The sequence below is a fragment of the Pleurodeles waltl genome, chromosome 1_1 (genome assembly GCF_031143425.1).
Source record: "Pleurodeles waltl isolate 20211129_DDA chromosome 1_1, aPleWal1.hap1.20221129, whole genome shotgun sequence".
Classification (NCBI taxonomy): domain Eukaryota; kingdom Metazoa; phylum Chordata; class Amphibia; order Caudata; family Salamandridae; genus Pleurodeles; species Pleurodeles waltl.
In genome coordinates, this window is record NC_090436.1 from 13,764,779 (window position 1) to 13,778,934 (window position 14,156).

At 46.2% G+C, this 14,156-nt stretch overlaps 1 protein-coding gene across 1 annotated transcript in view; it reads left to right on the forward strand.

Moving 5' to 3' along the window:
- Positions 1–682: 682 nt before the first annotated feature.
- LOC138253962 (endonuclease domain-containing 1 protein-like) overlaps positions 683–14,156 on the forward strand; it is a 105,379-nt gene continuing 91,905 nt past the window's right edge. Inside the window, exon 1 of the mRNA XM_069205807.1 lies at positions 683–774. The gene's annotated coding sequence lies outside the window, so the exon portion shown is untranslated. The remainder of the gene's footprint in view (positions 775–14,156) is intronic.

Sequence of the window (14,156 nt, forward strand, 5' to 3'; positions counted from 1 at the left end):
ACACCGAGTTCAGCGGTAGAAACTCGAGCACTAAAGTGAAAGGCTCCCACGTTACAAGGAAAACATTTTGGAAATGTGAAACTTGCTTGTTCTGTGTTTACAGGATACCTTGTGCAAGGTTTACTTTCCGAATATTTTACTGGTTCGGCCAGTGCTTAATTTGTAAAAACAAAAAAACAAACAAATAAGTGCCAGGACCCAAGGAACTTCAAAGGAGTCCACTCCGGCTGGCACCGCCAAGAACCCTGCCACTGTGCTGAGTACCAGCTACATTTACCATTTTAAATGGACCCTGTGCTGATGTACTCAGCTAATGAAGATACACACAACGCCACCAAGTAGTGTAATCCCATAATAATCCTATTCTAGGTGCCGGTGTTTAGAAATAAGTGCTGGTGCTGAACCCTAGAAAACACCGCCACAAATTAAGCACTGGGTTCAGCTTGGCTCTCCCTGCTACTCTGTTGGCTCACCCACCTCTGTGGTTTACACCAAGTCCTTGCCAGCACTGACTGCTCAGACCCACCCTCTGCCTCCATAGCTCCTCGTGTAGGCGGCAAATATCTGAAATTCCAACGCTCCCTCTGAAGGAAATGAATTTCCTAAGAAGTTGTTGAATATGCAAATCCAGGAAATGGCTCTGTGATCGCCCTCGTCACCACCCAGACATCCAGGGGTTGTTTGCGTAAGGATGGGCTCACATAAGGCTGTGTATAAATACGGTAACTCCAGACGCACCAGAAACAACTGTACTTGGACACACAGAAGGTGTGGGTGAGTACCGCTGTCTGTAGTAAAGAAGTCTTTCTTAATGTGTGGGTGAATACCGCTCTCTGTAGTAAAGAAGTCTTTGTTAAGGTGTGGGTGAATACCGCTGTCTGTAGTATAGAAGTCTTTGTTACAGTGTGGGTGAGTACCTCTCTCTGTAGTAAGGAAGTCTTTGAGAAGGCGTAGGTGAGTACAGCTCTCTGTAGTAAAGAAGTCTTTGTTAAGGTGTGGGTGAGTACAGCTCTCTGTAGTAAAGAAGTCTTTCTTAATGTGTGGGTGAATACCGCTCTCTGTAGTAAAGAAGTGTTTGTTAAGGTGTGGGTGAGTACCGCTCTGTAGTAAACAAGTCTTTGTTAATGTGTGGGTGAGTACCGCTCTCTGTAGTAAAGAACTCTTTGTTAAGGTGTGGGTGAGTACCGCTCTCTGTAGTAAAGAACTCTTTATTAAGGTGTGGGTGAGTACTGCTCTCTGTAGTAAAGAAGTCTTTGTTAAGGTGTGGGTGAGTACCGCTCTCTGTAGTAAAGCAGTGTTGGTTAAGGAGCAGGTGAGTACCGCTCTCTCTATGTTAAAAGAAGTCTTTGTTAAGGTGTGGGTGAGTACCCTTCTCTGCAGTAAAGAAGTCTTTATTAAGGTATGGGTGAGTACTGCTATCTGCAGTAAAGAAGTGTTTGTTAAGGTGTGGGTGAGTACCGCTATATGTGGTAAAAGAAGTCTTTGTAAAGGTGCAGGTGAGTACCACTCTCTGTAGTAAAGAGGTCTTTGTTAAGGTGTAGGTGAGTACCACTATCTGCAGTAAAGAAGTTTTTGTTAAGGTGCCGGTGAGTACCACTCTCTGTAGTAAAGAAGCCTTTGTCAAGATGTAGGTGAGTACCACTCTCTGTAATAAAGTAGTCTTTGTTAAGTCGTAGGTGAGTACCGCTATCTGTAGTAAAGAAGTCTTTGTTAAGGTGTAGGTGAGTACCACTCTCTGTAGTAAAGAAGACTTTGTTAAGGTGTAGGTGAGTACCACAATCTTTAGTAAAGAAGTCCTTGTTAAGGCATAGGTGATTACCGCTCTCTGTAGTAAAGAAGTCTTTGTTTAGGGTTTGTTGAGTAACGCGTATCGCTATCTGTAGTAAAGAAGTGTTCGTTAAGGTGCCGGTGAGTACTGCTCTGTCTGTGGTAAAAGAAGTCTTTTTTGAGGTGTGGGTGAGTACAGGTGTCTGTAGTAAAGATGTCTTTGTTAAGATGTGGGTGAGTACCGCTCTCTGTAGTAAAGCAGTCTTTGTTAATGTGTGGGTGAGTACCGCTGTCTGTAGTAAAGAAGTCTTTGTTAAGGTATGTGTGAGTACCGCTATATGTGGTAAAAGAAGTCTTTGTAAAGGTGCAGGTGAGTACCACTCTATGTAGTAAAGAGGTCTTTGTTAAGGTGTAGGTGAGTACCACTATCTGCAGTAAAGAAGTCTTTGTTAAGGTGCCGGTGAGTACCACTCTCTGTAGTAAAGAAGTCTTTGTCAAGGTGTAGGTGAGTACCTCTCTCTGCAGGTAAAGAAGTCTTTGTTAAGTCTAGGTGAGTACCGCTATCTGTAGTACAGAAGTCTTTGTTAAGGTGTAGGTGAGCACCGCTCTCTGTAGTAAAGAAGTCTTTGTTAAGGTGTAGGTGAGTACCGCTATCTGTAGTAAAGAAGTCCTTGTTAAAGCATAGGTGATTACCACTCTCTGTAGTAAAGAAGTCTTTGTTTAGGGTTTGTTGAGTACTGCGTACCGCTATCTGTAGTAAAGAAGTGTTTGTTAAGGTGCCGGTGAGTACCGCTCTGTCTGTGGTAAAAGAAGTCTTTTTTGAGGTGTGGGTGAGTACCGGTGTCTGTAGTAAAGACGTCTTTGTTAAGATGTGGGTGAGTACCGCTCTCTGTAGTAAAGCAGTCTTTGTTAATGTGTGGGTGAATACCGCTCTATGTAGTAAAGAACTCTTTGTTAAGGCGTAGGTGAGTACCACTCTCTGTAGTAAATAAGACTTTTTTTAAGGTGTGGGTGAGTACCACTCTCTGTAGTAAAGATGTCTTTGTTAAGATGTGGGTGAGTACCGCTCTCTGTAGTAAAGAAGTCTTTGTTAAGGTGTGGGTGAGTACAGCTCTCTATAGTAAAGAAGTATTTGTAAGGTGTAGGTGAGTACCGCTCTCTGTAGTAAGGAAGTCTGTGTTAAGCCGTAGGTGAGTACCGATATCTGTAGTAAAGAAGTCTTTGTTAAGGCGTAGGTGAGTACTGATATCTGTAGTAAAGAAGTCTTTGTTAAGGTGTGGGTGAGTACCGCTCTCTGTAGTAAAGAAGTATTTGTTAAGGCGTAGGTGAGTACCACTCTCTGTAGTACAGAAGTCTTTGTTAAGGTGTTGGTGAATACTGCTCACTGTAGTAAAGAATCCTTTGTTAAGGTGTAGGTGAGTACCGCTCTCTGTAGTAAAGAAGTCTTTGTTAAGGCGTAGGTGAGTACTGCTCTCTGTAGTAAAGAACTCTTTGTTAAGGCGTGGATGAGTACCGCTCTCTGTAGTAAAGAAGTCTTTGTTAAGGTGTGGGTGAATACCGCTCTCTGTAGTAAAGAAGTCTTTGTTAAGGCGTAGGTGAGTACTACTCTCTATAGTAAAGAAGTCTTTGTTAAGGCGTAGGTGAGTACCGCTCTCTGTAGTACAGAAGTCTTTGTTAAGGTGTTAGTGAATACTGCTCTCTGTAGTAACAGAAGTCTTTGTTAAGGTTTAGGTGAGTACCGCTCTCTGTAGTAACAGAAGTCTTTGTTAAGGTGTGGGTGAGTACTGCTCTCTGTAGTACAGAAGTCTTTGTTAAGGTGTTGGTGAATACTGCTCTCTGTAGTAAAGAAGTCTTTGTTAAGGTGTAGGTGAGTACCGCTCTCTGTAGTAATGAAGTCTTTGTTAAGGCGTAGGTGAGCACCGCTATCTATAGTAAAGAACTCTTTGTTAAGGTGTGGGTGAATACTGCTCTCTGTAGTAAAGAAGTCTTTGTTAAGGCGTAGGTTAGTACAGCTCTTTGTAGTAAAGAAGTCTTTATTAAGGCGTAGGTGAGTACCGCTCTCTGTAGTAAAAAAGTATTTGTTAAGGTGTAGGTGAGTACGGCTCTCTGTAGTAACAGAAGTCTTTGTTAAGGTGTGGGTGAGTACTGCTCTCTGTAGTACAGAAGTCTTTGTTAAGGTGTTGGTGAATACTGCTCTCTGTAGTAACAGAAGTCTTTGTTAAGGTTTAGGTGAGTACCGCTCTCTGTAGTAACAGAAGTCTTTGTTAAGGTGTGGGTGAGTACTGCTCTCTGTAGTACAGAAGTCTTTGTTAAGGTGTTGGTGAATACTGCTCTCTGTAGTAAAGAAGTCTTTGTTAAGGTGTAGGTGAGTACCGCTCTCTGTAGTAAAGAAGTCTTTGTTAAGGCGTAGGTGAGTACAGCTATCTATAGTAAAGAACTCTTTGTTAAGGTGTGGGTGAATACTGCTCTCTGTAGTAAAGAAGTCTTTGTTAAGGCGTAGGTTAGTACAGCTCTCTGTAGTAAAGAAGTCTTTGTTAAGGCGTAGGTGAGTACCGATATCTGTAGTAAAGAAGTCTTTGTTAAGGTGTGGGTGAGTACCGCTCTCTGTAGTAAAGAAGTCTTTCTTAAGGCGTAGGTGAGTACCGCTCTCTGTAGTACAGAAGTCTTTGTTAAGGTGTTGGTGAATACTGCTCTCTGTAGTAAAGAAGCCTTTGTTAAGGTGTAGGTGAGTACCGCTCTCTGTAGTAAAGAAGTCTTTGTTAAGGCGTAGGTGAGTACCGCTATCTGCAGTAAAGAAGTCTTTGTTAAGGTGTAGGTGAGTACCGCTCTCTGCAGTAAATAAGTCTTTGTTAAGGTGTGGGTGAATACCGCTATCTGCAGGAAAGAAGTCTTTGTTAAGGCATAGGTGAGTACTACTCTCTATAGTAAAGAGGTCTTTGATAAGGTATGGGTGAGTACCGCCATATGTGGTCAAAGAAGTCTTTGTTAAGGTGTAGGTGAGTACCTCTATCTGCAGTAAAGATGTCTTTGTTAAGGCGTAGGTGAGTACCGCTATCTATAGTAAAGAACTCTTTGTTAAGGTGTGGGTGAACACTGCTCTCTGTAGTAAAGAAGTCTTTGTTAAGGCGTAGGTGAGTACAGCTCTCTGTAGTAAATAAGTCTTTGTTAAGGGGTAGGTGAGTACCGCTCTCTGTAGTAAAAAAGTATTTGTTAAGGTGTAGGTGAGTACCGATATCTGTAGTAAAGAAGTATTTGTTAAGGCGTAGGGGAGTACCGCTCTCTGTAGTAAAGAAGTCTTTGTTAATGTGTGGGTGAATACCGCTCTCTGTAGTAAAGAAGTCTTTGTTAATGTGTAGGTGAGTACCGCTGTTTGTAGTAAAGACGTCTTTGTTAAGGTGTAGGTGAGTACCGCTGTCTGTAGTAAAAAAGTCTTTGTTAAGGTGTAGGTGAGTACCGCTATCTGCAGTAAAGAAGTCTTTCTCTAGGTTTATTTATAGGTTGCTGGAGCAGAGACGCAGTTTGATGCTCAGGCCACGTCCTAAAGTTTGTAGTACATTTGATATTTATCTTTGGATATTTTTACACCAGGTGTAACTTTCTTACTGGTGTGATCGTCTCGGTGCTAGTCGCATGTACTGGAGGTTGTACATTTTGGGGTAAAAACAAACTCACCCTGTGAAGTGTGTATTTAAAATGTTTGTGACATATGGTGAAGATTCCATATTTGCTAAGGTTACCTTTGGGATGAAACTACTGATGGCACCATGGGCCCTTGCGCCCCCTCAGCGCCACATTTGCTCCAGAATTTGTGCCAATAATTTGATGCTAACAGGCCACTACCATAGCGCCATATTTATAAGGTGGCATTCCCTTTGTATGATGTATGCAAAGGGGGGCCGTTCCTTGTTAGAGGGTCACAAAAAATGACGCAATGGAATCTACAAGGTTCCTTTGCGCCATTTCTAGCGTCATTTTTAACGCCTGCTTAAAGCAGGCGTTAGCATGAGGCTCCCATTGATTTCAATGGGTCTCTTAACACTAGACTGGATTAGTATCATTTGTTTTACGCTAATCCAGGATAACATTACAATAGCGTAAAAAAAATTACGCTATTGCCCCTAACATGCGCCTTGGTATATGGCACTACCATGGTGGCGTTAGAAGACGCAAGGGGGCCTCACTAGTGATGCGCCACTTTCTTGTATATATGGCCCCTTGCTTCTTGTCATGTGTTTCAGCTTTGCAAGCCCTATGTAAACCTTCCACCACACCTCAGACTTTTCTCTGAGCTCCGCTGCAGCCTGAGACTGGTACATTTTTACAAAAGTAGAACTCTGGGCAACTCTGCTCGCACTGGCTGATGCTCTTGGCCGTCACCAGTTCCAAGCGTGGCTCATTATTGGCCATTGGCTGCCAGGCATTAACTGCTATTAATACACCTTTTCCTTATACGCCATGGCATGGGTCCATAACTGGAAGGCTTGAAATTAACTGCTGTTAATAGCCTGGGAAGGAGACAATCAGGCTAATTTAATTAAGTCTTGAATTGCTCCATTTACAGAGTTTCAACCTCAGGGGAGTTTAAAGGGACAGCTGCCCTAATGTGCAGGGTCTCTCTCGAGCCCTCCTTAGGGGGGATCACTCTTCATGTGAAATATGATATTGGACCAAGTCCTTCATCCAGAACTGGAATTGAAAAACTTGGGTTCAAGGTCACACTTTTTGCCTGCATCCTTTCATGTATGAAGATGCAGCAAATGACATTGGCATCGGTGCCCACTGCCCCTTTATTTTCTGATATAGGGGCATCAACATTTACAATTGATGGTCTAGTTGAAGCTGTGAGTGACAGAAATAGGTTTTTAAAAGGCCTCCACAGCCCTTTAGTATCTCCAACCCCCACGAGGCAGCTCTGAGTCTTCAGATGCCTCTGACCCTGGTGGGTAAAAGTGGCAGATTCTGCTTTTGGGAGAGTCTGGAGCTGTATTTCCTCAGAATGTTCCAGAACTAAATGAAATGTTTCTCCCTGACACCTTCACAGTGCTCTGAAATTCCACATCTTGCATCCTGATAGTGGCTTCTAGTGACACAAAGTGTGAATAACCACAGCTGAGGAGTGGAGACCCATGGATTTTTTTAAGTCCATTTCTGTCATTCTGCTGCAGTGTAGCTCCTCGTGGCTAAGTCTGCTCCTGTCATTCTGCTGCTGTGTAGCTCCTCATGGCTATATCTGCTTCTGTACCTATCGTTCTGCTGCAGTGTAGCTCCACGTGGCTATAGCTGCTTCTGTATCTGTCATTCTGCTGGAGTGTAGGACCTCATGGCTGAGTCTGCTCCTGTTCCTGTCATTCTGCTGCTGTGTAGCTCCTCGAGGGTATGACTGCTCCTGTTTCTGTCATTCTGCTGCAGTGTAGCTCCTCGTGGCTAAGTCTGCTCCTGTGTTTCTGCTGCGGTGTAGCTCCTCGTGGCTATATCTGCTCCTGTTCCTGTCATTCTGCTGCTGTGTAGCTCCTCGAGGGTTTGACTTCTCCTGTTTCTGTTATTCTGCTGCAGTGTAGCTCCTCGTGGCAAAGTCTGCTCCTGTCATTCTGCTGCAGTGTAGCTCCTAGTGGCTATATCTGCTCCTGTTCCTGTCATTCTGCTGCTGTGTAGCTCCTCGTGGCTATAGCTGCTTCTGTATCTATCATTCTGCTGCTGTGTAGCTCCTCGTGGCTGCGACTGCTTCTGTATCTGTTATTCTGCTGCAGTGTAGCTCCTCGTGGCTAAGTCTGTTCTTGTTTCTGTCATTCTGCTGCTGTGTAGCTCCTCGAGGGTATGACTGCTCCAGTTTCTATCATGCTGCTGGAGTGAAGCTCCTCGTGGCTAAGTCTGCTCCTGTTCCTGTCATTCTACTGCAGTGTAGCTCCTCGTGGCTGTGACTGCTCCAGTCATTCTGCTGCTGTGTAGCTCCTAGTGGCTATGTCTGCTCCTGTTCCTGTCATTCTGTTGCTGTGTAACTCCTCGAGGTTATGACTGCTCCTGTTTCTATCATGCTGCTGCAGTGTAGCTCCTCGTGGCTATGTCTGCTCCTGTTCCTGTCATTCTGCTGCAGTCTAGCTCCTCGTGGCTGCGACTGCTTGTGTATCTGTTATTCAGCTGCAGTGTAGCTCCTCGTGGCTGAGTCTGCTCCTGTTCCTGTCATTCTGCTGCTGTGTAGCTGCTCGAGGGTATGACTGCTCCTGTTTCTATCATGCTGCTGCAGTGTAGCTCCTCGTGGCTGCGACTGCTTCTGTATCTGTTATTCTGCTGCAGTGTAGCTCCTTGTGGCTAAGTCTGTCCCTGTTCCTGTCATTCTGCTGCTGTGTAGCTCCTCGAGGGTATGCCTGCTTCTATTTCTATCATTCTGTTGCAGTGTAGCTCCTCGTGCCTATGTCTGCTTCTGTATCTGTCATTCTGCTGGAGTGTAGCTCCTCGTGGCTGAGTCTGCTCCTGTTCCTGTCATTCTGCTGCTGTGTAGCTGCTCGAGGGTATGACTGCTCCTGTTTCTATCATGCTGCTGCAGTGTAGCTCCTCGTGGCTGCGACTGCTTCTGTATCTGTTATTCTGCTGCAGTCTAGCTCCTTGTGGCTAAGTCTGTCCCTGTTCCTGTCATTCTGCTGCTGTGTAGCTCCTCGAGGGTATGCCTGCTTCTATTTCTATCATTCTGTTGCAGTGTAGCTCCTCGTGCCTTTGTCTGCTTCTGTATCTGTCATTCTGCTGGAGTGTATCACCTCGTGGCTGAGTCTGCTCCTGTTCCTGTCATTCTGCTGCAGTGTAGCTCCTTGTGAGTTTGACTGCTTCTGTTTCATTCATTCTGCTGCAGTGTAGCTCCTTGGGTGTATGGCTGGTTCTCTTTCTATCATTCTGCTGCAGTGTAGCTCCTCGTGGCTATATCTGCTTCTTTATCTGTCAAGGTTGGAGATGGAGGTCTAAGAGTCCGTGGTGATCTTTGCTGACAACCTGGACTTGGTGCCCCCAAGTTTGTTGTACACCTGACTGTTGAGATGTTGTCCATCCGGAGGAGGAGACAACAGTTGTTCTTCCGGGCAGAGAGAGTTTGAATAGTGAAAGAACCAGACAACAGCTCTAGGCAATTTATGTGAAGTCCCAATGTGTGGGGACCCCAACGACCTCTAGTGAAGATCTCTCCACATCTGGCACAATTGCAGAAACTGTCTGTGAGGTGGAAAGATCGGTACTGTAAGATAAGCGTCGACCATCCAATTGCCCTCCATCAATAGATACAGAGGCAAATGGATCCCTTCCATTTTAAAATGCCTATAGGCCACCCAGTGATTGAAATCCCTGAGGTTTAAAATCAGACGTGACCTTCCCCTGGATAAGGAAAATCGTACTACAGATGCCCCTGGGGTGAGGAAAGGAAAGGGTGATCGTACCTTTGCAAAGGAGCTTGTAAATCTCTGAATCTACGAAGGTCATTTCTTGTTGGGGAAAAAAGAAGAGGACAAGGGGGAGTCAGTTGCAAAGGAGAACCCAATAGTTATAAATAGAACCCCATAACCATCTTCAGAACCCAGGGGTCGTGAGAGAGATTTTGCCAGTTGTGAACAAACAGTTGTGTTCTGCCTCCTAAGCGCAAATGAGCTAAAGGAATAATGGTTACCAGAGAAACCAGAAGATGATGTGATCTGGAAGTACCCTTTGTAGGACTCTCTGCTCTGTCTGCTCCTGGTGAAATACGCCCTGATCCCAAGAAGCCTGCACTTCTGGTGCTGTCTTGCCAACCTCTTACCCTGCAATAATCATATCCATGAGGGGAGCCTTGAAAAGAACCTTGGCCTGGCAAACGGCCTCTACTTCACCCAGTCCAGGCAAAAAGATTTGTTTGGAAAACTTTCTTAAGAGACAACTTAGCTTTATCAAGGGCCATGAAGATATTCACAAACTTGCCAATGTCCTTGCTAAATTTCTCCCCAAAGAGAAGGCAGTCAGCATTGGGACCAGTATCAAAAGAAACCGAAGTGCATAAGCAGGGACTGACTGCGCTCCGAAGAGATGGCGTAATTGGTGTTTCTGAGGAGGCATGCTGCCCGCTGTGACCAACCTGCCAGGTTCTCTGTGTCTATCATGGAGCCAGTCTCTTGTGCCAGGAAAGCCATTTCCAAACTTTTTGCTAAGATGACAGATCAGTTTAGGAGTTTCTCTTGATTCTCTTTCCATGCCCTGTTGATGCGCTTTTTGGGAAACCCTAGCATATGTCTTCAAGAAGGTTAGTATGCTGGGGTCTATGTCAGGGGTAAAGACTGTTTTGCCTGGAAGGTCAGGTCTAGGGCATTCGGCATGTAGCCTATTATGAACCTCTCTGTCAAACCTTTTTCCCAGACGATGCTGCATGTACTCCGCCATTGCCAGGGTCAGGAGACCTGTCTGAGGACCATGGGTGGATGATATTCTCAGGTGCAAATTGAAAAGGGTTAGAGTTTCTAGGCCCAGGCAATAACCCCAGGGGAGATCACAGGATTGCTTATGGCTCTTCTTAGGTGTCGTAGGGGGGTTTGGAGTGAGTAGAATGCGAGAAGCTAGAGTCAGTGACCAAAATCAACTTGGGAAGTTTCTGAGGAGGTAGAGTTGGGTCATGGATACTGTACCTGTGGTCTCCCAGACAATCCTGGGAGAGATGAGCCAGGGCCTGAGCATGAGGCCAGCTCTGTGTCTTAGTAGGATTCTCGTGAGGGGGGAGGAAGGCCGATTTCTTCTTCTTTTTGGCCAAATGATCTATCTGGTAAGCAATGGGCTGAAGAGCCATGGCCTTATAAACAGATTTCTGGACAGACATGTCAGTAGCCTTCACAAACCCATCATCAATTAATATTCACCTTCCTGCTGAAAGGGTTTGTATTTAACTGGATCATAGGGCTCACAATCAGACCTGATGTCTATAGGAGGCTGGCCTGGTGTGTGGTGGGTACCTATGGTACTTACACCTTATACCAGGTCCAGGTATCCCTTATTAGTGTAGCATAGTCAGTGTCTAGAAGCCAGGCACTCTAGAGGTAGCTGTGGATGAGCACCGAAGGCTTATCTAGGAGACGTGCAAAGCTCATGCAATACCACTGTAGTCACACAGTACTCACACACATGAAATAAAATACTCTGTGTTACAAAAATAAAGGTACTTTATTTTGGTGACACACATATCAAAAATACCATAGAGACTCCCTTAGGAGATAAATAATACACAAAAATATACACTAGTATGCAGAAATAGGCACACAAATAGAAAACAGTGCAATTATGGAAAATCACAATAGTCAAAAATGGGCCTGGGGAAGCACAAACCATATACTAAGAAAGTGGAATGTGAATGTTGGTCCCCCCCCCCCTAGGCAAGTCTAGTGTTTAGAGGGGAGCTGGGAGTACTAGAAAACCCCGAAGGTAAGTACTAGAACTCACCCCAGTCCTCAGGAAAGTAGGAGTAAAGTACAGTAACTTTCCCAAAGTACACACAGAAACGAGAAACAGGATTATGCAAGAACCAGAAGAGACTGCAAGACATCAACAGTGGATTCCTGGACAAGAAGACCTGTGGAAGAAGGGGACCAAGTCCAAGAAGCACAGAAGAGTCCAGGAAGAAGAAGAGCCCCTGCTAACCTGGATGGACGTGTAAAAGGGGAACCACCGGTGAAGAAGAACAGTCAGAATTGCACCCAAGAAGACAGAGTCGGATTCCTGGTTGGTGCAAATGATATCCCACGCCGGATGGAAGATTGCAGTTGGTTTGCGTCGCTGAAGTCGACCCACGAGACGTGGAACACAAAGTCTCACGGTTAGGAGAAAATTGTGCTGCCCGGGACCAGGAAGGACCAGGTGGACTCTACCCAGGAGGGGGAGTCCAAGAGGGCTCTCAGCAACTCAGAGAGCCCACAGAAGACCAGGCAGTGCACACAGGAGTCCCACAGCATGGGTACAGAGAAGGTGCAAAAGAGGCCCATGCAGCACTACAGCAAAGGCTCCCACGTCACCAGAGAATCACTCAGGAAGTTGTGTGGTACAGGATAGTGTGCTGGGGGCGGGAGCTACAAGATGCATGAAGAACTTTGTGGAAGCCTTGGCAGCTGCAAAATACGGAGTGCATTGGGGTACTGTCTTGTGTGGGGAGGCAAGCTCTTACCTCCACCAAAGTTGGACAGCTGGAAGAGAAGACCGTCTGGACCACTTCAGTCCACCACCCGTGTTGCAGGATCCATGCAGCTAAGCAGGAGAGGGGATCCACACCACCAGTCTTCGATGCAGATAGTACCTGCAGATGCGGGGGAGTGACTCCTTTACCCCAAGGAAGATTCCTTCGCTCTTCTGATGCAGACTGATACCAGGCTGTCCTCAGAGGATGCACGACCGGGAACCAGTTGCAATTGCTGGCAGGAGCTGAAGATACAATGGTGCAGAAGGCGTCTTGCTTCTATGTTGTAGCTTGTAGAGTTCCTGGAGAGTCCAGTTACAGTTTCTTCAGTGAGAAGTCGAAGTGGAGAATGCAGAGGAGTCCTGCTGGAGTCTTGCAATCAGAATCTTAGGAAACACTCAGGAGAGAGACCCTAAATAGCCCTGAGAGGGGGATTGGTCACCTAGCCGGGTGCTCACATATCAGAAGGGGGCTCTCCTCTGGCCACTCAGATGTTCCCAGAGTTCCCTAACAACCTTGTTTCCAAGATGGCAAAACCCAGGGACCCTCTGGAGGAGCTTTGAGCACCACCCCTGAGGTGGTGATGGACAGGAGAGTGGTCACTCCCCTTTCCTTTGTCCAGTTTTGTGCCAGAGCAGGGATTGGGGGTCCCTGAACCAGGGTAGACTGGTTTATGCAAGGAGGGCACCAAATGTGCACTTCAAAGCATTACCAGCGGCTTGGGGAGGCTACCCCTCCCAAGCCTGTAACACCTATTTCCAAAGGGAGAGGTTGTAACACCCTTCTCCCATAGGAAATCCTTTGTTCTGCCTTCCTGGGCTTGATCAGATCAATCAAGAAGCAGGAAGGCAGAAACCTGTCTGTGAGATGGCAGCAGCTGGGGCTCCCTGGAAAACTTCAGAAGGCTGGAATGGCAATCTTGAGGGTCCTCTAAGGAGCCCCCAGAGTGCATGGGATCAAACTACCAATGCTTGGAAAAGCATTAAGGTATGATTCCAACATGTTTGATAACAAACATGACCATATTCGGAGTTACCATTATGTAGCTGGACAGAGGTATTGACCTACGCCCAGCACACGCATAAAATGGCGGCCCGCACTCTCAACGTCTGGAAACATGCGCCTGGGTCATGGGGGCACCTCTGCTAGTGCAGGGGTGCCCTCACACACAGGTACTTTGCACCATGCCCTCTGGGCTGGAAGGCCTGCCATAGGGGTGACTTATAAGTGACCTGGTGCAGTGTGAAATGGCAGTGAAAGGGTGCTTGCACCTTTTTATGCAGGCTACAGTGGTAGTCCTGCAAACACTTTGCATGGGCTCCCTATGGGTGGCTGTGAGAAAGTAGCCTCTTTATAGCCTTGTTACCCCCACTTTTGGCCTGTTTGTGAGTATATGTCAGGGTGTTTTCACTGTCTCACTGGGATCCTGCTAGCCAGGGCCCAGTGCTCATAGTGAAAACCCTATGTTTTCAGTATATTTGTTATGTGTCACTGGGACCCTGCTAGCCAGGACCCCAGTGCTCATAAGTTTGTGACCTATATGTATGTGTTCCCTGTGTGATGCCTAACTGTCTCACTAAGGCTCTGCTAACCGGAACCTCAGTGGTTATGCTCTCTCTTTACAAATTGACACTAACAGGCTAGTGACCAATTTCACCAATTCACATTGGCTTACTGGAACACCCTTATAATTCCCTAGTATATGGTACTAAGGTACCCAGGGTATTGGGGTTCCAGGAGATCCCTATGGGCTGCAGCATTTCTTTTGCCACCCATAGGGAGCTCTGACAATTCTTACACAGGCCTGTCACTGCAGCCTGAGTGAAATAACGTCCACGTTATTTCACAGCCATTTTACACTGCACTTAAGTAACTTATAAGTCACCTATATGTCTAACCTTTACCTGGTAAAGGTTAGGTGCAAAGTTACTTAGTGTGAGGGCACCCTGGCACTAGCCAAGGTGCCCCCACATTGCTCAGGGCAAATTCCCCGGAGTTTGTGAGTGCGGGGACACTATTACACGTGTGCACTATACATAGGTCACTACCTATGTATATCGTCACAATGGTAACTCCGAACATGGCCATGTAACATGTCTAAGATCATGGAATTGTCACCCCAATGCCATTCTGGCATTTGGGAGACAATTCCATGATCCCCCGAGTCTCTAGCACAGACCCCTCAGACAGGTTTCTGCCCTCAGCCAGGCTTGGCCCAGGAAGGCAGAAC